Source organism: Balaenoptera musculus, chromosome 3 (genome assembly GCF_009873245.2).
Source record: "Balaenoptera musculus isolate JJ_BM4_2016_0621 chromosome 3, mBalMus1.pri.v3, whole genome shotgun sequence".
Lineage (NCBI taxonomy): Eukaryota > Metazoa > Chordata > Mammalia > Artiodactyla > Balaenopteridae > Balaenoptera > Balaenoptera musculus.
In genome coordinates, this window is record NC_045787.1 from 143,833,017 (window position 1) to 143,859,469 (window position 26,453).

The following is a 26,453-nucleotide window of genomic DNA, read 5'->3' on the forward strand; positions in this document are numbered from 1 at the left end:
AGCCAGGACACAGAAGCAACCTAAATATCCATCAACAGAGGAATGGATACAGAAGACGTGGCACATATATACAATGGAATATTACTCAGCCATAAAACAGAACGAAATTGAGTTATTTGTAGTGAGGTGGATGGACCTAGAGTCTGTCACACAGAGTGAAGTAAGTCAGAAAGAGAAAAACAAATACCATATGCTAACGCATATATATGGAATCTTAAAAAAATGGTACTGATGAACCTAGTGGCAGGGCAAGAATAAAGACACAGACGTACAGAACAGACTTGAGGGCATGGGGTGGGGGAAGGGGAAGCTGGGACGAAGTGAGATAGTAGCACTGACATACATACACTACCAAGTGTAAAATGGATGGCTAGTGGGAAGCTGCTGCATAACACAGGGAGATCAGCTCAATGCTTTGTGATGACCTAGTGGGGTGGGATAGGGAGGGTGGGAGGGAGGCTCAAGAGGGAGGGGATACGGGGATATATGTATACATACAGCTGATTCACTTTGTTATACAGCAGAAACTAACACAACATTGTAAAGCAATTATACTCCAATAAAGATTAAAACAAAAAAACAAAACAAAACAAAAAACCCCAAACACTCTCAGGGCAAAAACTACACAACAACAAATAACTATGCCTGCAGACCGAACATGAACCATGGCCTTTTCAAAGTATGGTGTATATGTTAAATTATGACTCAAAGTCATGTAATACCTTATCATACCAATGTTGCCAGGAGGGCCACCATGTACTACCAGGATATACACATTAGAGTTGCCTGATTTGCATAAATGTAAAGTCTGTGCCTTTACAGCTTGACAGGTGGAACTGATGGAGTCAGCATGTATACTAGCCAAACTAGTAGGGTGTACCAAGTATGAGAACCCTGAGCTTCCATAGCGCCATGACACTTGCTCCCCATGCAGGGCTCATGCTGTCCTGATGCTCTCCTGGTGCTTGAGGGTCCTGTCTCTGCCTGGGGACTCTGGACCTCACCCTAGATCCAATCCCCAGTGCTAGGCTAGGTGACTGCTGGGAAGAGAGCTTCACTCCACCCTCACATGGACCGTAGCAAGCTCCCATGGAAAGGCTGGGGTACTGTGGCCTCCCCCTGTCTCAAAGGAATGTGTATGTGCCTATGTGACGGTGTACCTTAAGAGGAAGGTTTGGTTTAAATGAGATAGTTCATATTGGATAATCTTTTGTTACGTTCAATAATTTTATAAGAAATAGGAGTCATTCGGAAAGCATACCTCAGGTGTTTTCCACTTATTACACCAAAACCATGGAGCAAATGTAATGTTATTCACAGAAGGCCTTAGACCTCCAAACCTAAGCAGCAAGCCCCCCAAAAATGACAAAGAGAAATGAGGCTGGAGTATGTGTCTCAATGGACACTCTGATTCCCAGTTTCTTGATCTTTTATTCTTTCTCTCCCTCTATCCTGAACCCAACTCTATTTCCTGGCTCTCCAAGGTTAGAAGACCCAAAGGAGTTCAAAGTCATTAGCCAAAATTTTTCTTGTGCAGAGAAAATGGTAAACTCATAAACAGACCAAAGAGAAAAATAAATAAATAAATAAGTGGTAGAAAATCAGGGGGTGGGCATTCTAAAATTAACTCATTCAACTATATTTAATTCTGTTGGTTCTTTATGCTGTTCAACACTTACTTTCCCTTTACTTCTGTTTGTTTTAATGATTAGGAAGCAAAATTCAGATGTTTTTAGTGCCTTAAGGGAAGGATATTACAGCCACCCTTGTAGCTAAGCCCCTCGGACATGCAGACACATATCTCAAGCTCAGTTCAGTGGAAAGAGATTGGGGATTTTCTCCACCTAAGTCCCCAGTGTTAGGGGCTGTCAGCTCTAATCATCTATCTTGTTGATTATAAGGTGCTTTGGATTTTTTGCTTCATCCTGTCTACTGCCTGAATCGGCACGTCAGGTTATCACAATCTGTGGCGAATGAGGAAGCAAGGGAGAGGGGCCTTAAGGAAAAGAGCAGAAACACACTCTCCACGACGTTGGAAGGAGTCCTCTGAAAGCTTACCGCTGGTCCCTAAACTAGAGCCGCTCATGTTCTTTCCTCTCCAAGCAGGTGGTACCTGGGGACATCAGCCTAGGCAGTTACTGAGTGGTATAACTAGTAACCCCAACACCCTACTTGAACAGAGTTCTAGACTCTTCTTTTCAATCCAGGGCTGAAAGTCATCTGAGAGATGTAGACGTATGTCAGACAAAGAAGTAAGGTAGGGGCCTGAAAGCTTGGAAGACCAAAAAGTCATCTAGACAGCTTGGAGAGTGAAAGGAAGCACTGTTCACAGTTATGTGAGGACCTCAGCCATAAACTGGCACTGTCTGGTGTGCTCATCCTTCCTACGAATCATGGAGACAAGCAGTTCCAACCCTGTTTTGGTCACAGACCCCTTTGAGTATGACATTAAATTTATGAACTTTCTCCCTGCACAAATGTACATTATTTTGCATAAAACTTCTGGACTTCCAGAAGCCCCTTTCACCCCATCCATTGATCCCAAGCTAGGAAACTTTTATAGCTAAGATAATAATCATGGCATATAAAAGCACCGATTCCCTAGCCTCCACTAACTAATCGTAGGGATAAAGAGAGGGCCCCAGAATTCTGTGTGCTCCTGAAAGACCGTCACCCCCATCTCGCCCCCGAATGCTCTCTGCCTCAACACTGTCAGGTCAGAACTAATCTCTTTATGCCTCCTATCCAAGAATTCTCCAGTCATCACAACCTGCCAATACTCCCAAGCCTTTCCTTGTATCCCACACTGCAGTCCTCACACAGCTCCCAGGGGGGAGGTCAGGAAAATGAGCCGAGCCCACCCTACCATTCCACAGCACCCTCCCCTGCTTTGTGCTTGTGATAGCCCTTATTACCATGTAAGTTCCATTTACTTGTCTGACCTTTAGGCACAAAGGCAGGGATTCCTATCTGTTTGTTCACTGCTTTAGCCTCAGCACCTAAAAACAGTACTTGGTGCATAAAAGGCAGCCCATAAATGTTTTGTGAATGAAAATCCAATGAATAGAAAGCTACCATTTACTGAGCACCTACTGCATGCCAGGCATGTAATCACTTTTACAAATACTGTTTCATTTCTTCTTTGCAACAACCCAATGAGGGAAGCACTTTTATTACTTTCATTTTACAGATAAAGAGACTGAGACTTAGCAAGGTTATGGCAGGTGGCCAAGACCTCAGAGCAGTGAGTGGTGGAGCCAAGATTCACCCAGCATTTGTGCTCCTAGGTACTGTGATTTAAAGTCATTACATGAAATACCCTAAGGCACAGGTTATTCTGTGTCACAAATGGGACCTCTTGACCTCTGTTTCCTGTTTCTGCCTGAGCTGTTTTCTGTTATTCTAACAGATGAGGAGATAGACCTGATCTGTTTTACACACACACACTTACATCATTTCTTCCCATAGCACATATGGCAATGCGATTCGGAACTCTGGACCTTGAAATATTTGATTAGAACAAGTATCTTCACGAAACTACAGGACACAGCTCACTGTCCACCACCCCTACACAAGCAATATCCACTAGATGAGAAGTCAGGCAGGAGAAAGCCAGTGGTCCCAACTGAGCACTCACGGCATGCTTGAAGTGGAAGCCAAGGAGCCCTGCACTTACTCAGAATGATGCACAGCACCTGCAAGACTGCAATGGCACGATCATTTCTCGTTCATGGGGAGAGTGGGACACCTCTGCAAAGAATGGGTCTGGAGCAGGCCACTGGGGATTGACCAAAAGGCAAGCAAGTTGTCAACTTGAAAGGATAGGACCACCTTCCAAAACAGAGCTCTCACTGCCTCGCGCTGTAGCTAAGATGCTGCTGTAAGGAGATAGATGTGAGTGCTTAAATCACCAAGCAGGAAAAAAATCATTTGTTCAAAATCTGCATTAACCTCCACATTCCCATAAATGCCAAACTTCTGTGTGCTAAGTAAAGTCACCCCTTACTTATTTGTATTAGTGATATTATAGAAGGTTCAAATGCAGATGATCCCTTTTCCCCCCTCCGAAGCCACAGTGCAGCTAGACATGTCCACATTAAGGTATTAAAGATTTCTGATAAAATTAACTCATTTGGTATGCATAGACATGCCAGGAATTGGTCTAGAGGACACAGGAATGGAAAAAAGAACAACAGACCTTTCGTCTCTTGTCCTCCTAGGGCTAGACTCCAAGCGGAACGTTATGCTAAGGGTGTAACATTAGGTCATTATCAGCAGTATATCAGCAAAAACTGTGCTGCCACTGAGTCGTTCAACAGGACCAGAGACCCAGAGATGGACATCTCAAAGCATCTCAGTTACAACACTCTGATTACAGGGTTTTCTAGCAGGATCTCAGAAGTTGTGATGCCTCCCACTGGACCTAGGATACCTAGACCAGAATCACCGTGGGTTCTGGTCTAAAGGCAGATTCCTAGGCCACATCCTGTGTCTATGAAATCAAAATCTCTGAGGGCTCAACCCAGGAATGTGTGTGCATGTTAACAATCTCCCCAAGAGAGTCTGATGCTGACCCTTCAGGTGACCACTAGCCTAGTGATCACGGCTGTAGATCCCTAAGCCTACAACTGAGATCAAGAGATTCAACTTGTTACTTTATGTTCTTTTTCACTTTGGTGATTTTTCTCATTGTGCTAGAATAAAACCATCTATTAAGAGCTAGTAGAGAATTTATTGAGAGCTTGGGATTTATAACTCAGGAGAGCCAGGTCCAAACCTGTCACTAAGTAGTTACAGTAACCTTGGACAAGTTACTTAACTCTCTAAGCCTCAGTCCACTCATCTGTTAGATGGGGAGTGATAGTTACCTCTTGGTATTTTTGAAGGGATTAATGTAATAATGCCTGCAAGGTGACAAGTACAGTGCTTGAAAGGAGCAGGATAATGACAGTGTTGGCGGCGGCGGTGGTGTTGACATTGAGGCTCACAGCCAGAAGGAAGGGTCGCTGACAGAGCCATGAGGAGTCCTGGGTTTGGAATCTGAGAACTTGGTGAAGTGAGATAAGGGGATGATGGGGACATGTGTGTGAGGGTGTTTGTCAGGGACAAAGGAAGCACTCTAATTCTAGGGTTCTGCAAACTGTATCCCTTAGGTCAAATCCAGCCTATCTGTTTGTAAATAAAGTTTTATTGGAACACAGCCACCCCACGTGTTTACATTTTGTCTATGGCTACTTTCAAGCTAAAATGGAAGAGCTGAATAGTTGTGACAAAGACCATATGGTGCACAGAGCCTAAAATATTTACTGTATGGTCCTTTTCAGAAGAAGTTTGCCAATCCCTATCCTTGTGGGTTGCAAGAGGGGCTTTTATGCCAGAAGAGGGGGCCCAAGAGAAGACACTGAATAATGAGGAAGACAAAAGTGCAGGCTGAGCTGACTTGTGCCGCCCACCAACACTCCACACACACCACAGACCACACATACATGTGCCTGCACACACAAGCATAACATACCCCACGCTTACTACCCGTGACACACACAAACCCACTACATAGCCTCTACACCTGCAAGCACTCCACCTCCCCAGACACTCCTACACATTCCACATGCCCCCTCCACACGCAACACATATCCCACGTCTCATACACACGCCACACACTCCACACAAAACACACTCCCCCAACCCAGATGTAAGTGCATTCCTCCGACACCGTCCACAGTCCCCTCCACACAGTACACCACCCACTTCCAGGAGATTGGTCAGTATTCTCCTTTTAAGGGTTTCTCAGGACACCCATCTCCCAGTCTGGCCAAAGGGAAGAAGCACAAAGCTGGGAGCCAGAACACTTAGACTCAGTCCTGCCCCTGCCATTAACCAGCTCTATGACCCTGGGCAGGTCATTGTATCTTTCTGAGCTTCAGCGTCCTCATTTGTAAAATGAGGATGTTGGAATCGTTGGGCTATTTACTAATGCTAAACATACCCTAAGTACAGGCATTCCATGCAGGGGTTATAGCCTTTATGCATCTGTTAGGGACAAAGGACTTGAGAGGTAAGGAGTTGATTGGATTGCTGGATATCCCCTTGGTTCCTTTCAGCATCAGGGTTCAGGCTCATGCTCTGGGAATGGCATTCTTAACCTCTACCTTTGGACATAATGGTCATTATATGAACACTAAACAAGTGTTGATTAGTGTTATGAAATGAATTACGTCCCCTATCCCAACCAAATTCGTAAGTGAAGCCCTAACCCCAGTGTGAGGTACTGGAGACAGGGCCCTTAGGGAGGTAATTATTCTGATCTAATAGGGTTTGTGTCCTTATAAGAAGAGGAGGAGACACCAGAGCTTGCTCTCTCTATGCCTGCATAGAGGAAAGGCCATGTGAGGACACAGCGAGAAAGTGGCTGTCTACAAGCCATGAAGAGAGACCTCACCAGAAACCAACCATGTTGGTGCCTTGATTTTGGAATTACAGCCTCCAGAACTGTGAGAAAATAAATTTCTACTGCTGAAGCCACTCATTCTGTGGTATTTTGTTATGGCAACACTAGCAGACTAATACAGCTAGATTCCAGGCTTGGTGACTTTGTAAGGAGTAACAATGACACAGTCCTTGGCTCAAAGGGATTTTTCAGTAGATGAAGATTAGGAAGGAGTAGTGGCAGACACTGAGTAGTATCACTGTGTTTCACCCCCAGTCTTGTTCAGTTTCATCTTCTTTATTTAGACTGTGGGTTGATGGACCTGGTCGTTGTTTCTATGACAAATAAGTGGAAAAAATGAAGTCAGGAGGTCTGCATTCCAATGTCAGCTCCACAGTATTATGCAAATTAAATCTAGCTTGGGGTTCATCAGATCTGAGGTCAAAAACCTGTTCCACCTTTAGCTGTGTGACCTTGGACAAGTTACCCAACCCTTCTGATGGACAGTTGCTTTTATTTATAAAATGAGAGTAGCATTAGTCACTTACCAGGTCACTGTGAAGATCAAATACAATAGAGCATATAAAGAACTTAGCTCATAGTAGGTAATGCTATGCAATATAACAAATCTAGCTTACAAGTAGTTGGTTGCATTAGTTACCTTTTGCTATGTAACAAATTACCCTAAAACTTAGTGGCTTAATACAACATTTTAAAATATTTTAAAAATTGTCTTAGCTTATTGCCTCTGATACTCAGATTTCTTACAAGGCTACAATTAACATGTTGGCCAGGGCTACAGTCTCATCTGAAGCTTGACTGGGGAGGGATCTGCTCACTCAGGAATTGGTTCTTTGCTGTATCAAGGGTCTCATTTCTCTGCTGGAACTATCAATTCCTTGCCATGTTAGCCTCTCTATAGGGCAGCTCATACCATGGTATCTGGCTTCCCACAGAGCAAACAAGAGAGTGAGGGAGAATGTCCAAGACGGAAGCCACAGTCTTTTTGTAATTGAATCTTGAAAGTGACATCTTATTACCTTAAGCCACATTCTATTTATTAGAAATCAATCATTAGGTCTAGGACACTCTCAAGGGTAGGGGATTACCAAGGGCATGAAAGTCAGAAGGTGAGAATCACTGGGGGTTATCTTAGGGGCTGCCAACCACAGCAGTGTAAAGTGTGAAGAAGAGCAGAAAGATGCCCTGGAATAAGATTACAGCCAATCCTCATTATTAACAGATTCCATATTTTTGAATTTTCCAGCTTGCTAAAATTTATTTATAACTCCAAAATCAATACTCATGGCACTTTGCAGTCGTTTACAGACATGTGCAAAGCAGTGACCAATTTGAGTCACCCAACACACACATTTACAGCTGGTGTGGGACAACAAGAGGACCCTACCCCTGTATTTCCCCTAAAAGCAACGGTTCAGTATTCACTAACTCACTGTGGAGACTTTATAGAATATAACCATCATAAATAACAAGAATCAATTGTAGTGGGTTTGAAATCCAATTCCACCACTTACCCAGCTGTGCTATCTGGGGCCAGCTTTTTAACCTGTTTTATTTTCATTAAGAGTAAAATGGGAATGACAGTAGACATACAACTGAGGGCTTTGGGGAGGATGAACTCTAATGTTCCCAGCACAGTGGACAGCACAAAGTAAGTACTTAATAAATAGGAGATATTATAATTATTATTGTCTGAGCTCAGTTTCATCTGAATTACACCAAATTTTCTGGAGACTTCCTTTCTTCTATTCTGGGACAGTGCTGGGTACAGAGTAGGCACTCATCAACTACCTGTTGAATGAAATAAGGATACCCTGACTCCATCAGGCAGAAGATCTAGAGCTGGAGGAGAGTGAAGACTTCTGTGTCTGGCCTCTGGGTTTGATATCATAATTGTGGCCAGTGCAGGTGAAAGTGTGTAAAGCATTATAAAAACTCTCACACCGGAACCCATATCAAGACACTAAATCCATAGTATTGACAGACTGTTGACTCACTGCCCCTGGGAACCAAGAGAATGCCTGGCATATGGAAATGTACCCAAGACACAGCAGCGATGGTATTTTCCCCCACATTACCAGGTGTGAGGCCAGAAATGGATTTGGCCACAGTACACAATGGGATCAATAATCTGTAAATAGGTCACCTACGTAGTTTTGGAGATGATTTTTCATCTCTAAATGCCAAGTCATAGCCATAGGAGCTGAGATGTAAAATCTCTATGGCCTCTGGGTTTAGGATCTGACCTTGCTTTTGCAGTTTGCTCTGCAAGCCAAGGGCCCTGTCTTCCTCCAAAAGGGACAGCATTTGGAAGCTCTCCAATACAGACTGTCTTAGAAAGGGGCCCAGGTGGATTTCAAGGGCTACCACCTCTAGCCCTCTCTTGGGAAGGCTGAAAAGTTATTTGGGAGGATTATTAGGATCACAGCTGAAAGGGGGTGGGCATTATATCCTGTTTCTTGAGGGCATCTTGCAGAAGCTATGTGACTCAGGTCCAATTAATCTCTTTGTGACTTGTTGCCCTCCTAGGTGAAACAGGAATGGTAAACAGTGACTACTTTGGAAAGCCTATGAAGACTGACCTACATGAAAGAGAAAGCAACTTAAATATATTCCCAGTAGAGTCATTCATCACCCTCCTCATCTTCTCAGAGTTTAGTAATAGCTTCTAACAATAGTTAACTTTTATTGAGCACTTATGTCCCAGGCATTATCTTATCTATTCCTCCCCAAACCCTATTATTATTCCCATTGTTACAGATGCTGGCACTGAGGCACAGAGACATGAAGTAACTTGCCCAAGGTCACACGCTAATAAGTGTCAGGGCTTACATCCAGTTCATCTTTCACCTCCCGTAAAAGATATCTGGATTTTAACAAGAGTAACATTTTAACCTAAATATGCAGTAGGAATTTCAGGTGGTACATCCAGCTGGTGAGAAAGACATCTGGGGAAGACAGGTCCTGCACTGCACTTTATCCATGATTATCTTACTTCTGTTTAGGAGCTGACCAGGGATTGGAAAATTAACCTCACTTATCATTTCTCCCTTCTCAGACATTATTCCTCAATCTTAAAAAAGGAACTGTGATTGATTTGGTGCGTTAAGAGATTTTACAGTTTCAGAGTTTAGGGAGCTGAGCGGCCCCCTCAAACTCCACAGACACCACCAGTCCTGCTTTATTTTTTAAGAAAGTATCATTTATCCCATTCAGGGCCAGGCACTGGACTGAGTACCTGACCGGCTTTATTGCTACCCCTCACAAAAATTCATGAGCTAGCTACTAAAAGTCCATTTTACAGATGAGAAAGTGAAGTCAGAATAGTCATGTGGCCTCTCAAGGTAGACAACCAGTAATAGGTGATTCTGGGGTTCCTGTCCAGGGCTACCTGGCTCCAAAGCCAGACCTCCCACTTCGCTACATTATGATCCCAGAAAGCTTCCTTGATGCTATAAACCTGCTCCTTGTGCCAAAAGTTTTCATTAGTCCAGCTGCTACTGAGTGGCAGCTGAAACTGCTAGGCTGGATAAAGGCTGTTGAGCTTGGCAGGACATGGAAGTGCCACATAAAACAAAAGCCTCTTTGGAGGCAGGAGATGTGGCCCAGAACACCAGCTAACAAATACTAGGGGTATAAAGTGACTCAGGTTGTAACTTAACTTTTATCACACCAAGGAGAGGTGAAACAGGAAAGGTTCATGTGCCAGGATTCCTACCTTGGATGTCAATCACAGCTCTTATTCTGCCACAGAAAGTTCAACTAATAGGCCAGCACTACAAAAATCCCTTCAAACATGGAAATTTTTTCAAGCAGTAATACCTTGAGCTGGAAGCAATAGAGATTTTTTCTTTAAGTCATAGGACAGATTCTGACGCTGAACTCTGGGCAATTTGGTGCCTACTGACCAAAACTGGCCTCAGCCACACAGATGGGTAGAAGTATAAATTAAAATGACATTTCTGGAGAGCAATTAAGTAATACAGATCAAAGAGCTTAAAAATGTGCATCGCCTTTTATCCAACCATTCTGCTTATAGAATTGTATCCTAAGGAAATAATCAGAGATATGCACAAATGAGGTTATCACAAAATTATTTCTTAAAGAAAATAATACAAATAATCTGCATGTCAAACAACAGGGATGAGTTATGTTCACCCACTGTGGTAAACGAGGCAGGTGCTGGCTCAAATCTCATGCCTTTCCCCCTCAATCCTGCTTCTGCTCCAGTGCTCCCTACCCAGTTGATGACACCCTCATCCAACCAGGTGCACCAGGTAGAAATCTGGGAATGGTCTTGGATGCCTTTCTCTCCTTAGCTCCCCTATCCAAGTCATTCACCAAGCCCTGTCCCACACAACTCCTAAAAGAGATCTCAAATCCATCTACAGATGAGAAAAAATGTTTTACTTTAGTGCATTTTTTACCAACTGAAGGTTTGTGGCATCCCTTCATGGGGCAAGTCTATCAGGGCCAGTTTTCCAAAGGTATTCACTCACTTCATGTCTCTGTATCACATTTTGTCAATTCTCAAAATATTTCACACTTTTTCATTATTATTATATTTGTCATGGTGATCTGTAATCAGTGATCTTTGATGTTACTGTTGTAATTGTTTTGGGGCACCATGAACCACACCCACATGAGACTGCAAACTTGATAAATGCAGTGTGTTCTGACTGCTCCATTGACCGGCTATTTCCCCATCTCTCTCCTTCTCCTTGGGCCTCCCTATTCCCTGAGACACAATAATATTGAAATTAGGCCAATTAATAACCCTACAATGGCCTCTAAGTGTTCAAGTGAAAGGAAGAGTCACACATCTCTCACGTTAAATCTAAAGCTAGAAACAAAGAAGTGAAGCTTAGTGAAGAAGGCGTGTCGAAAACCAAGATAGGCCAAAAGCTAGGCCTCTTGTGCCAAACACTTAGCCCAAGCTGTAAATGCAAAGGAAAAGTTCTTGACGAAAATTAAATGCACTATTCCAGTGAACACACAAATAATAAGAAAGCAAACCAGAATCATTGCTGATATGGAGGAAGTCTTAGTGATCTGGATAGATCAAACCATCCACAATATTCCCTTAAGCCAAAGCCCAATCCAGAGCAAGGCCCTAATTCTCTTCAATTCTATGAAGGCTAAGAGAGGTAAGGAAGCTGCAGAAGGAAAATTTGAAGCTAGCAGAGGTTGGTTCATGAGGTTTAAGGAAAGAAGCCATCTCTATAACATCAAAGTGAAAGGTGAAGCAACAAATGCTGATGTAAAAGCTGCAGCAAGTTATCCAGAAGATCTAGCTAAGATAATAAATGAAGGTAGCAGCACTAAACTATAGACTTTCAATGTAGATGAAACAACCTTATATTCGATATACTGGAAGAAGATGCCATCTGGGACTTTCATAGCTAGAGATGAGAAGTCATTGCCTGGCTTCAAAGTTCTAAAGGACAGGATGACTCTCTTAGGGGCTAATGCAGCTGGTAACTTTGGGTTGAAACCAATGCTCAATGACCATTACAAAAATCCTAGGACCCTTAAGACTTATGTTAAATCTACTCTGCCTGTACTCTATAAATGAAACAACAAAGCCTAGACGACAGCACATCTGTTTACACCATGGTTTACTGACTATTTTAATACTACTGTTGAGACCTACTGCTCAGGAAAAAAAATTCCTTTCAAAATATTACTGCTCATTGATAATGCACCTAAGAGCTCTGATGGAGATGTACAATGAGATTAATGTTATTTTCATGCCTGTTAACACATCATCCATTCTGCAGCTCATGGATCAAGGAGGAATTTCAACACTCAAGTTTTATTATTTAAGAAACACATTTCGTAACACTATCGCTGCCATAAGTAAAGATTCCTCTGATGGATCTGGGCAAAGTAAATTGAAAACTTCCTGGAAGGATTCACCATTCTAGATGCCATTAAGAACATTCATGATTCATGGGAAGAGGTCAAAATATCAACATTAACAGGAGTTTAGAAAAAGTTGATTCCAACCCTCATGGATGACTTTGAGGGGTTCAAGTCTTCAGTGGAGGGAGTCACTGCAGATGTGGCAGAAATAGCAAGAGAACTAGAATTTGAATTGGAACCTGAAGATGTGACTGAACTGCTGCAATCTCATGATAAAAATTTAATGGGTGAGGAGTTGCTTCTTATGGATAAGCAAAGAAAGCGGTTTCTTGAGATGGGATCTGCTCCTGGTGAAGATGGTTGAAATGACACCAAAACATTTAGAATATTGCATTAACTTAGTTGATAAAGCAGCAACAGGGTTTAAGAGGACAGACTCTAATTTTGAAAGACACTCGACTGTGGGTAAAATGCTATCAAAGAGCATTACATGCAGGCTACAGAGAATCGTTCATGAAAGAGTCAATTGACGCAGCAAACTTCACTGTCGTCTTATTTTAAGAAATTGCCTCAGCCACCTCAACCTTCAGCAACCACCACCCTGATCGGTCAGCAAACATTGACACTGAGGCAAGACCCTCCTCCAGGAAAAGACTATGACTCGCTGAAGGCTCAGATGATGGTTAGCATTTTTTAGAAATAACCTATTTTTAATTAAGGTATGTACATTGTTTTCTTGACATAATGTTACTGCATACTTAGTATATGCATTAGACTACAGTATACTATAAACATAACTTTTATATGCATTAGAAAACCAAAAAATTCATGTGACTCTCTATAGCAATACTCCCTTTATTGTGGTGTACTTGAACCAAACACCCAACGTCTCCAAGGTATGCATGTACTTCTCTCTGTGTGCACTTGCCAGTGTCCACTTGGCATGACCCTAGTCCAAACCACCAGCTCTTCTCTCCTGGACACTCTTAGGTTCCCTGTATCTGCAAAGGGTCACCACTGTGCCTAGAGTTCTCCTTTTAAAAGGAAATCAGACTAGGCTCCTTCCCTGCTTTCCTCTCAAAGCCTTCCCATTGTATTTGTGATTAAAAAATTTCACCACATGCCCAACTGCAAGACCTTAAGCAGAGGTCAGCACACTTTTCTGTAAATGCCAGATAGTAAACATTTTAGGCTTTTCAGGTCACTCAGTCTTTGTAGCAACTATACATTTTCGACATCAGAGCATGAAAACAACCATAGACATTACATAAGTGGGTACACATGTCTCTGTTCCAATAAAACTTTATTTTAAAAAGTACGTGGTGTGCTGGATTTGGCCCAAGGACAGTAGTGTGCTGATACTTGCCCCATAGGATCTGACTCCTATTTCCCTCTCCAACTTCCGCAAATCCCCTGTCTAGTCACTGTCTCCTCATCAGGACCCCAGGAAAGCTGTTCCCTCCACAAAGAGTCTTCCCGTTCCCTTCTGCTTCCTGCCTGCCCACTGCCCTTATCTCCTTGGCTCAACACATGCCTGCCTTTTCTGGCCAGCAATTTCTCACTATTCTGGTCTCAGTTTCAGGGTCCTTTCTTTAGGTGATCCCCCTGATGCACCATAGCCTAGGTTAGGACCCCCATCCTCTCAAAAGACTCAGGGTTTGTCCTTTGTCGAGTTTGCCGAATGTGAGATTAAATACCTCTTAGTGCAGTTGTGTGTCACTTCTGCTAGACCCAAAGTTTCATGAGGTAAAAGATCATGCATATTATCCTAGCAAGGTACTTGATACACACAGAAGCATTAAATATTTGTGGAAATGTTGACTGAATAAGTGATCACACAACTAGGGAAAAAACCCAAACGGATATATACTGAAACATTAAGTATAGGTGTAAGTGTATAGGTGATTTTTATTTTCTTCTTATACATTCCTCCATTTCTCAAATTTTTCACAAAAAACATATATTACTAATATCCTCAAAAAAATAATCAATGTCCAAAGAAAAAGAGGAGGGAAGAAAGAGACTCTGCTTCTGTCTTCAACTAAGCTGTAAGATGCCGATTTTTGGTACACCCAAAATTTTAGACCATCATCTTTCCTCTGCTTCTTCAGAGCTGCCTAATAAACCCCTCTACTTCCCTGCTTATTACCTTTACCTGGCCATTCCTCATGTTCTACAGGTGACTCCATCAGATCCAGGAACACCTGTGTACCTGGGTAGTGACTTGAGTTGAGCCACCACTCCCAGGAATGCCTGTAACAGATGGACACTAGTGTACCCACACTCAGGAGGTCTAACTGACCTTCCAGGGTCTTCCAGTTCCAAGTTTAGGAAGGGGTTAAGTGATCAATTGCAGCCTTGTGACATAATTGGTACCAGTGGCTTTGCAATACAGAAACTGTCCATGCAAATGGGAAGTATGACAGCTAACTTATTTCTTTCACTCACCAGTGGCTCAACTTCAAACATCTGGTCATTTCCATGCCAGGCTGATCTCCAAATAGTACTCCGGGGCAATAGGCCACATGGCCACCACATTCCTATTCTTTCAGCCAGTAATTCCCTCCACATTCAAGAGGAAGCCAGTGAAGATGAGACTAATTATTATCTCCATTTAGAGATAACATTTTAGTCATCTTCTGAAAGAATCTGTGTGAGTGGAATAAATAAACAGAAACGTGTCGATTATGTGAAAGGCTGTGGGGCTACAAAGAAGTAAAAGGCTTTACCTCTGTCCTTGATTCAAAAAGTTTCCAGACTATTGGTTATTCAAAAAATAACAAAAAGACAACAATACAAGGGCAAGTAAATAGCAGCAATAGTTCTCAAACAAGTGACAGAGACAGGAAGTGACAGGCAGGTCACACTTGCCCCAGTTCTCACAAAATCAAGGCCATTATCTCACATCCTTAAGTTTCTCAGAATCTCAGAGCATTATTGGTTATTCTGTTATTGGTAACAGAAAATTCCAACTCAAAAAGGACTTAGGTAATAAAGCAAGTATCACTTCAATATTTAATGAAGTCCAGAGGTAGGGAAGGGATTGGTTGCTTAGCAGCTCACACAGTCATCCAGAATCCTGCTTTTTTTCCATCTCTTCACTCTACCATCAATAACTGATTCAACCTCAGACTTGGAAATAAAATGGCTGCAGCCATTACAGGCATGACATCGAGACATGGCAATCCTTTCGCTTTTCTGTTAGGAATGAGAAAACTTTCCTTGGAAACCCTCCAAGAGATTCCCTTAGTATACCATTGGCTAGAGTAGGGTCATGTGCCCCATGAAACAAATCCTGGCAAAGGGACAGTTGTGACCTTTAGACCAATTAAATCCACCCGTGGAGCTGGGATAGGATCAGCTTCTCTTGAAGCATGTGGTTACATGGGAATGGCTGTTGTTAGGAAGGGGAGGAAAAGAATGCTAAGCAGGCTCCCAATAACATCTACCACTCATGGTTAATTCTAAAGGTAAAAGACATTTTACACCTCCAGAACCTGACATTGCAATTACCTTTCCAGCTTCATCTCTCACTACTCTAACTCCCCCCACCCCAACACACACACACCCTAGACTAGCCAGACTGCAATTCTTGCAGCTCTTCGAAAGCAATGTGCTTTCTCATACCACTCTGGAAATTCTTCCTGTGTCTCAGCTCTAGGCTAATCACAATCTCTGTTTGCCTAGAGCAGTCCTGATTTATACCAGTTGTCCTGGATTAACTACTAACTGTGCCCCCTTCATTCTTGAAGTGTTCCAATTTAGACAGGAGCATGAAAGATATTAAGGAAAGGAAAAAAAGGGTTTGGGGGATTGGGTGTGGAGAGTCAAGAAGAGAGGAGTCTAGGATGACTCGCAGGCATCTGAAATTGAGAGGTTGGATAAGTGTCATTCATCAGGGAATCAAAGAGGGAAGATGGTTTAGGGGGAGATGTTAATGAGTGAAGTTTTGGACTTTGGAGACAGTCGAGTACAGATGACCATGTAAAAGCTGATTAAGTTTAGAATTCAAGAGAGAAAGCCCTTACCTGGAGACAGAAATCTGTGAGTCAACAGCATCTCAATAACCTGAAGTCACGAATATAAGTGAGACAGCCCAAAAGAGATATAGAATTAGAAGATGGCCATAGCAAGAACTGTGGTGAAGTCAACATTTAGAAATTGAACAAAGGGAGAGGAGGCACTAATGGAGACTGAGAAAAACTGGCCCGAGAGAAAACTGGAGAATCAGGAGAGTGGAGGCATTGCAGCCCAGCAAGATGAGAGTTTCAAGAAGAAAGTAGTAGTTAATGAAGTTTACACTTTACAGAGAGCTCAAATAAGGTAAGGACCAAAGAGTTTACTGACATCAGGAATTCATTGGCCACCTTTCCTGGAGTATTCAGAGAACAGCAGAGAATCATAATTTCAGGGTCGAAGAGGACATCATTGATGACCTAGTTTTTAATAGGAAAACAGGTTTCAATGAGAAATCACAAGATTAGTTAAGTCTCAGTGGCAGAGCCTGAACAAAAAACTCCTGACACTTGACTCATTATTGTCTAACATATTATGCTGTCCCTTTCTGTGTGCTGAAACTGTAGAGATGGGTAGAAGTCGGAAGCATGCAGGATCAATACAAATCAGTCACTATTAGTCTAGGCAAACAGTTCTAGTTCTTCTGTCTTCACTACTGCTGCCTTGGTTGTGACCACTATCATATCAAGTCTGGACTGCTGCAGTAGCCTCCTCATGGATCTCCCCACTGCTTCCCATCCACTTCCCTCACATCAGTAAATACATCACATTCGGGCTTCCCTGGTGGTGCAGTGGTTAAGAATCCGCCTGCCAATGCAGGGGACAGGGGCTCAAGCAGTGGTCCGGGAAGATCCCGCGTGCCGCAGAGCGGCTAAGCCCGTGAGCCACAACTACTGAAGCCCGCGCACCCTAGAGCCCATGCTCTGCAACGGGAGAAGCCACCACAGAGGCCTGCGCACCACAACGAGGAGCGGCCCCCGCTCGCCGCAGAGAGGGCCCGCGCACAGCAACAATGACCCAACGCAGCCAAAAATAAATTAAGTAATTAATTTTTTTAAAAATACATCACATTCCTTCTCTGCTTACTATCCTTCAAAGAATCACCAAAGCAGTTCAAAAAGAGTACAGACTGGCACTGGAACAACTGGATAAACATCTGGGAAAAAAAAGAAATTAACCTCTATATGGTCAAAAATATAATTCAAAGTGAATCACAGATCTGAATATAAAAAATAAAACTCTACTGCTTCTAGAAGAAAACTTAGGAAAATAATTCACAACCTTGGAGAAGTCAAAGCTTTTTTAGATACAAAACATAAAGCACTAACTGTAAAAGATAAAAGATCAAATGGACTTCATCAAAGTTAAAAACTTAATGCTCATCAAAAGACACAATCAAGAAAATGAAAAAACAAGTCATAGACTGTGAGAAGATGGATTAATATGTGTGTGACTGTGTGTATAAAAATAAATCAATAGTACAAAAACAAAAATCCCAATTAAAGAAACTTCACAAAAGAAGACATATGAATGGCCAAAAAGCAAATGAAAAGGTACTCTAAATCATTAGTTATCAAGGGAAGGTGAATTAAAATTACAGTGAGGTACCACTTCATACCCATTAGAATCCTGAAATTAAAAAAAGATAGGCAATCCAAATGTTGACAAGTTTGTGGAGAAACTGGAACTTGAATGCACTGCTGTTTGGAGGATAAAATCCACAACTACTTTGAAATACTGCAGGCAGTTAAATATACAACTTTTCAAAGAAGAAAACTGGAGGACTTAAACCATACAACTTCAAGACTTACTGTGACACTACAGTAATCAAACAGTGTGATAATGATGTAGGGAGAGACATATTAAACAATGGGACAGAATAAATAATCCATAAATAGACCCACAATATATGGTAAATTGATTTTTGACAAAGGTGTCAAGGTGATTCAGTGAGGGACAGGATAGCCTTCCAACAAATGGTGCAAGAACAAGTGGATATACATATACAAAAAATGAACTCAAAATGGATCATAAGCCTAAACATAAGAGTAAAGTTATAAGCCTTCTAGTGGAAAATCTTGTGACCTTGGGTTAAGGAAGGATTTCTTAGAAAGGACACAAAACATGAACCATAAAAGGGAAAAATTTATAAATGTAGATTCATCCAAAAAATGTAATTGCTTTTGAAAGATACCATTACAAAAATTGAAAATATATTCTGCAGACTGGAAGAAAATGTTGGCTAAACATATATCTGATAAAGAATTTGTGTACAAAATACACAAAACGTTCTCAGAACTCATTAGCAAGAAGACATATAACCTAATTTGTAAAAAATGAAAACAGATTTGAGCAGACATTTCATCAAAAAATACAAGAATGGCACATAAGCACATGAAAAGATGCTCAATATTATTAGTCATTATGGAAATGCAAATTAAAACCAAATGAGGAAAAAGGCAGAGTAAGGATCTCTGAAGATCCTCTCCTCCATAAAAGCAATGAAGGGAGAAGGGGCAAGATGGCGGAAGAGTAAGACGTGGAGATCACCTTCCTTCCCACAGATACAGTAGAAATACATCTACACGTGGAACTGCTCCTACAGAACACCCACTGAACGCTGGCAGAAGACGTCAGACCTCCCAAAGGCAAGAAAATCCCCACGTACTTGGGTAGGGTACAAGAAAAAAGAAATAACAGAGACAAAAGAATAGGGACGGGACCTGCGCCAGTGGGAGGGAGCCGTGAAGGAGGAAAGGTTTCCAGGCACTAGGAAGCCCCTTTGTGGGCAGAGACTGCGGGTGGCAGAGGGGGGAAGCTTCGGAGCCACGGAGGAGAGCGCAGCCACAGGGGTGCGGAGGGCAAAGCGGAGAGATTCCCGCACAGAGGCTCGGCGCCAACCAGCACTCACCAGCCCGAGAGGCTTGTCTGCTCACCCGCCGGGGCGGGCGGGGGCTGGGAGCTGAGGCTCGGGCTTTGGTGCTAGCCGGGAGGGAGTCCGGGAAAAAGTCTGCAGCTGCTGAAGAGGCAAGAGACTTTTTCTTGCCTCTTTGTTTCGCGGCGCGCAAGGAGAGGGGATTCAGAGCGCTGCCTAAACAAAATCCAGAGACGGGTGCGAGCCGCGGCTATCAGCGCGGATCCCACAGCAACAGGGGCGCAAAGGGAAAAACAGAGAGATTCCCGCACAGAGGCTCAGTGCCGAGCAGCGCTCACCAGCCCGAGAGGCTTGTCTGCTCACCCGCTGGGGCGGGCGGGACTGGGAGCTGAGGCGCGGGCTTCGGTCGGATCGCAGGGAGAGGACTGGGGTTGGCGGCGTGAACACAGACTGAAGGGGTTGGCGTGCCGCGGCGAGCCGGGAGGGAGCCGGAGAGGAGGTCTGCAGCCGCCGAAGAGGCAAGAGACTTTTTCTTGCCTCTTTGTTTTGCGGCGCGCAAGGAGAGGGGATTCAGAGCGCCGCCTAGACGAACTCCAGAGGCGGGCGCGAGCCGCGGCCATCAGCGTGGACCCCAGAGACTGGTAGGAAACGCTAAGGCTGCTGCTGCCGCCACCAAGAAGCCTGTGTGCGAGCACAGGTCACTCTCCACACTGCCCCTCCCGGGAGCCGGTGCAGCTCGCCACCGCCAGGCTCCCGTGATCCGGGGACAACTTCCCCGGGAGAACACACGGCGTGCCTCAGGCTGCTGCAACGTCACGACGCCTCTGACACCGCAGGCTCGCCCCACCTCCTCCGTACCGCTCCTTCCCCCGGCCTGAGTGAGCCAGAGCCCCCGAAGCAGCTGCTCCTTTAACCCCGTTCTGTCTGGGCGGGGAACGGACGCCCTCAGGCGACGTACATGCAGAGGCGGGTCCAAATCCAAAGCTGACCGCGGGGAGCTGTACTAACAAAGAAGAGAAAGGGAAATCTCTCCCAGCAGCCTCAGAAGCAGCGGATTAAAGCTCCACAAACAACTTGATGTGCCTGCATCTGTTGAATACCTGAATAGACAACGAATCATCCCAATTCAAAAGGTGGACTTTAGGAGCAGGATATATTAATTTCCCCTTTTCCTTTTTTTGTGAGTGTATATGTGTATGCTTCTGGGTGAGATTCTGTCTGTATAGCTTTGCTTTCACCATCAGTCCTAGGGTTAGGTCCGTCCATTTTTTTTTTTTTTTACTTAAAAAAAATTTTTTTTCCTAATATATGTTTTCTTAATAATTTTTTCCGTATTTTCTATTTTTAGAAATTAAAAAAGTTTTTAATAAGTTTTTTTATATTTTTTATTTTAAAAAATTAAAATTTTTTTTTCTTAATAAATTTTTTTCTTAAAAATTTTTTTCTTATTTTTTACTATAAAAAATTAATAAATCTATTTTTAAAAATTAAAAAAAAATTTTTCTGAATACATTTACTCTTAATAATTTTTTTTTCTTATTTTTTATTATAATAGCTTTATTTTATTTTATTTTATCCTCTTTTTTTCTATTTTTTTCTCCCTTATATTCTGAGCTGTGTGGATGAAAGGCTCTTGGTGCTCCAGCCAGGCATCAGGGCTGTGCCTCTGAGGTGGGAGAGCCAACTTCAGGACACTGGTCCACAAGAGACCTACCAGCTCCACGTAATACCAAATGGCAAAAATCTCTCAGAGATCTCCATCTCAACATCAAGACCCAGCTTCACTCAACGACCAGAAAGCTACAGTGCTGGACACCCTATGCCAAACAACTAGCAAGACAGGAACACAGCCCCATCCATTAGCAGGGAGGCTGCCTAAAATCATAAGGCCACAGACACCCCAAAACACACCACCAGACATGGACGTGCCCACCAGAAAGACAAGATTCAACCTCATCCACCAGAACACAGGCAATAGTCCCCTCCACCAGGAAGCCTACACAACCCACTGAACCAACCTTAGCCACTGGGGACAGATACCAAAAACAATGGGAACTACGAACCTGCAGCCTGTGAAAAGGAGACCCCAAACACAGTAAGATAAGCAAAATGAGACAACAGAAAAACACACAGCAGATGAAGGAGCAGGGTCAAAACACACCAGACCTAACAAATGAAGAGGAAATAGGTAGTCTACCTGAAAAAGAATTCAGAATAATGACAGTAAGGATGATCCAAAATCTTGGAAATAGAATAGACAAAATGCAAGAAACATTTAACAAGGACGTAAAAGAACTAAAGAGGAACCAAGCAACGATGAAAAACGCAATAAATGAAATTAAAAATACTCTAGATGGGATCAATAGCAGAATAACTGAGGCAGAAGAAAGGATAAGTGACCTGGAAGATAAAATGGTGGAAATAACTACTGCAGAGCACGATAAAGAAAAAAGAATGAAAAGAACTGAGGACAGTCTCAGAGACCTCTGGGACAACATTAAATGCACCAACATTCGAATTATAGGGGTCCCAGAAGAAGAAGAGAAAAAGAAAGGGACTGAGAAAATATTTGAAGACATTATAGTTGAAAACTTCCCTAATATGGGAAAGGAAATAGTTAATCAAGTCCAGGAAGCACAGAGAGTCCCATACAGGATAAACCCAGGGAGAAACACGCCAAGACACATATTAATCAAACTGTCAAAAATTAAATATAAAGAAAACATATTAAAAGCAGCAAGGGAAAAACAACAAATAACACACAAGGGAATCCCCATAAGGTTAACATCTGATCTTTCAGCAGAAACTCTGCAAGCCAGAAGGGAGTGGCAGGATATACTTAAAGTGATGAAGGAGAAAAACCTACAACCAAGATTACTCTACCCAGCAAGGATCTCATTCAGATGTGATGGAGAAATTAAAACCTTTACAGACAAGCAAAAGCTGAGAGAGTTCAGCACCACCAAACCAGCTTTACAACAAATGCTAAAGGAACTTCTCTAGGCAAGAAACACAAGAGAAGGAAAACACCTACAATAACAAACCCAAAACATTTAAGAAAATGGGAATAGGAACATACATATCGATAATTACCTTGAATGTCAATGGATTAAATGCTCCCACCAAAAGACACAGACTGGCTGAATGGATACAAAAACAAGACCCATATATATGCTGTCTACAAGAGACCCACTTCAGACCTAGAGACACATACAGACTGAAAGTGAGGGGATGGAAGAAGATATTCCATGCAAATGGAAATCAAAAGAAAGCTGGAGTAGCAATTCTCATATCAGACAAAATAGACTTTAAAATAAAGAATATTATAAGAGACAAAGAAGGACACTATATAATGATCAAGGGATCGATCCAAGAGGAAGGTATAACAATTGTAAATATTTATGCACCCAACATAGGAGCACCTCAATACATAAGGCAAATACTAACAGCCATAAAAGGGGAAATCGACAGCAACACAATCATAGTAGGGGACTTTAACACCCCACTTTCACCAATGGACAGATCATCCAAAATGAAAATAAATAAGGAAACACAAGCTTTAAATGATACATTAAACAAGATGGACTTAATTGATATTTATAGGACATTCCACCCAAAAACAACAGAATACACATTTTTCTCAAGTGCGCATGGAACATTCTCCAGGATAGATCATATCTTGGGTCACAAATCAAGCCTTGGTAAATTTAAGAAAATTGAAATCGTATCAAGTATCTTTTCCGACCACAACGCTATGAGACTAGATATCAATTACAGGAAAAGATCTGTAAAAAATACAAACACATGGAGGCTACACAATACACTACTTAATAATGAAGTGATCACTGAAGAAATCAAAGGGGAAATCAAAAAATACCTAGAAACAAATGACAATGGAGATACGACGACCCAAAACCTATGGGACGCAGCAAAAGCAGTGCTAAGAGGGAAGTTTATAGCAATACAAGCCTACCTCAAGAAACAGGAAACATCTCGAATAAACAACCTAACCTTGCACCTAAAGCAATTAGAGAAAGAAGAACAAAAAAACCCCAAAGCTAGCAGAAGGAAAGAAATCATAAAGATCAGGTCAGAAATAAATGAAAAAGAAATGAAGGAAACAATAGCAAAAATCAATAAAACTAAAAGCTGGTTCTTTGAGAAGATAAACAAAATTGATAAACCATTAGCCAGACTCATCAAGAGAAAAAGGGAGAAGACTCAAATCAATAGAATTAGAAATGAAAAAGGAGAAGTAACCACTGACACTGCAGAAATACAAAAGATCATGAGAGATTACTACAAGCAACTCTACGCCAATAAAATGGACAACCTGGAAGAAATGGACAGATTCTTAGAAATGCACAAACTGCCGAGACTGAACCAGGAAGAAATAGAAAATATGAACAGACCAATCACAAGCACTGAAATTGAAACTGTGATTAAAAATCTTCCAACAAACAAAAGTCCAGGACCAGATGGCTTCACAGGTGAATTCTATCAAACATTTAGAGAAGAGCTAACACCTATCCTTCTCAAACTCTTCCAAAATATTGCAGAGGGAGGAACACTCCCCAACTCATTCTACGAGGCCACCATCACCCTGATACCAAAACCAGACAAAGATGTCACAAAGAAAGAAAACTACAGGCCAATATCACTGATGAACATAGATGCAAAAATCCTCAACAAAATACTCGCAAACAGAATCCAACAGCACATTAAAAGGATCATACACCATGATCAACTGGGGTTTATCCCAGGAATGCAAGGATTCTTCAATATACGTAAATCAATCAATGTGATACACCATATTAACAAATTGAAGAAGAAAAACCATATGATCATCTCAATAGATGCAGAGAAAGCTTTCGACAAAATTCAACACCCATTTATGATAAAAGCCCTGCAGAAAGTAGGCATAGAGGGAACTTTCCTCAACATAATAAAGGCCATATATGACAAACCCACAGCCAACATTGTCCTCAATGGTGAAAAACTGAAACCATTTCCACTAAGATCAGGAACAAGACAAGGTTGCCCACTCTCACCACTATTATTCAACATAGTTTTGGAAGTGTTAGCCACAGCAATCAGAGAAGACAAAGAAATAAAAGGAATCCAAATCGGAAAAGAAGAAGTAAAGCTGTCACTGTTTGCAGATGACATGATACTATACATAGAGAATCCTAAAGATGCTACCAGAAAACTCCTAGAGCTAATCAATGAATTTGGTAAAGTAGCAGGATACAAAATTAATGCACAGAAATCTCTTGCATTTCTATACACTAATGACGAAAAATCTGAAAGTGAAATTAAGAAAACACTCCCGTTTACCATTGCAACAAAAAGAATAAAATATCTAGGAATAAACCTACCTAAGGAGACAAAAGACCTGTATGCAGAAAATTATAAGACACTGATGAAAGAAATTAAAGATGATACAAATAGATGGAAAGATATACCATGTTCCTGGATTGGAAGAATCAACATTGTGAAAATGACTCTACTATCCAAAGCAATCTACAGATTCAATGCAATCCCTATCAAACTACCACTGGCATTTTTCACAGAACTAGAACAAAAAATTTCACAATTTGTATGGAAACACAAAAGACCCCGAATAGCCAAAGCAATCTTGAGAACGAAAATGGAGCTGGGGGAATCAGGCTCCCTGACTTCAGACTATATTACAAAGCTACAGTAATCAAGACAGTTTGGTACTGGCACAAAAACAGAAATATAGATCAATGGAACAGGATAGAAAGCCCAGAGATAAACCCACGCACATATGGTCACCTTATCTTTGATAAAGGAGGCAAGCATATACAGTGGAGAAAAGACAGCCTCTTCAATAAGTGGTGCTGGGAAAATTGGACAGATACATGTAAAAGTATGAAATTAGAACACTCCCTGACACCATGCACAAAAATAAACTCAAAATGGATTAAAGACCTAAGTGTAAGACCAGACACTATCAAACTCTTAGAGGAAAACATAGGCAGAACACTCTATGACATACATCACAGCAAGATTCTTTTTGACCCAGCTCCCAGAGAAATGGAAATAAGAACACAAATAAACAAATGGGACCTAATGAAACTTAAAAGCTTTTGCACAGCAAAGGAAACCATAAACAAGACCAAAAGACAACCATCAGAATGGGAGAAAATATTTGCAAATGAAGCAACTGACAAAGGATTAATCTTCAAGATTTACAAGCAGCTCATGCAGCTCAATAACAAAAAAAACGAACAACCCAATCCAAAAATGGGCAGAAGACCTAAATAGACATTTCTCCAAAGAAGATATACAGATGGCCTACAGACACATGAAAGAATGCTCAACATCATTAATCATTAGAGAAATGCAAATCAAAACTACAATGAGATATCATCTCACACCGGTCAGAATGGCCATCATCAAAAAATCTAGAAACAATAAATGCTGGAGAGGGTGTGGAGGAAAGGGAACTCTCTTGCACTGTTGGTGGGAATGTAAATTGATACAGCCACTATGGAGAACAGTATGGAGGTTCCTTAAAAAACTACAAATAGAACTACCATACGATCCAGCAATCCCACTACTGGGCATATACCCTGAGAAAACCATAGTTCAAAAAGAGTCATGGACCAAAATGTTCATTGCAGCACTATTTACAGTAGCCAGGACATGGAAGCAACCTAAATGTCCATCGACAGATGAATGGATAAAGAAGATGTGGCACATATATACAATGGAATATTACTCAGCCATAAAAAGAAATGAAATGGAGGTATTTGTAATGAGGTGGATGGAGTTAGAGTCTGTCATACAGAGTGAAGTAAGTCAGAAAGAGAAAAACAAATACAGTATGCTAACACATATATACGGAATCTAAGGAAAAAAAAAAAAAAAAGGCCATGAAGAACCTAGTGGCAAGACGGGAATAAAGACACAGACCTACTAGAGAATGGACTTGAGGATATGGGGAGGGGGTGGGGTGAGATGTGACAGGGTGAGAGAGTGTCATGGACATATATACACTACCAAATGTAAAATAGATAGCTAGTGGGAAGCAGCCGCATAGCACAGGGAGATCAGCTCGGTGCTTTGTGACCACCTAGAGGGGTGGGATGGGGAGGGTGGGAGGGGGGGAGGGTGGGAGGGAGGGAGATGCAAGAGGGAAGAGATATGGGAACATATTGTATATGTATAACTGATTAACTTTGTTATAAATCAGAAGCTAACACACCATTGTAAGGCAAT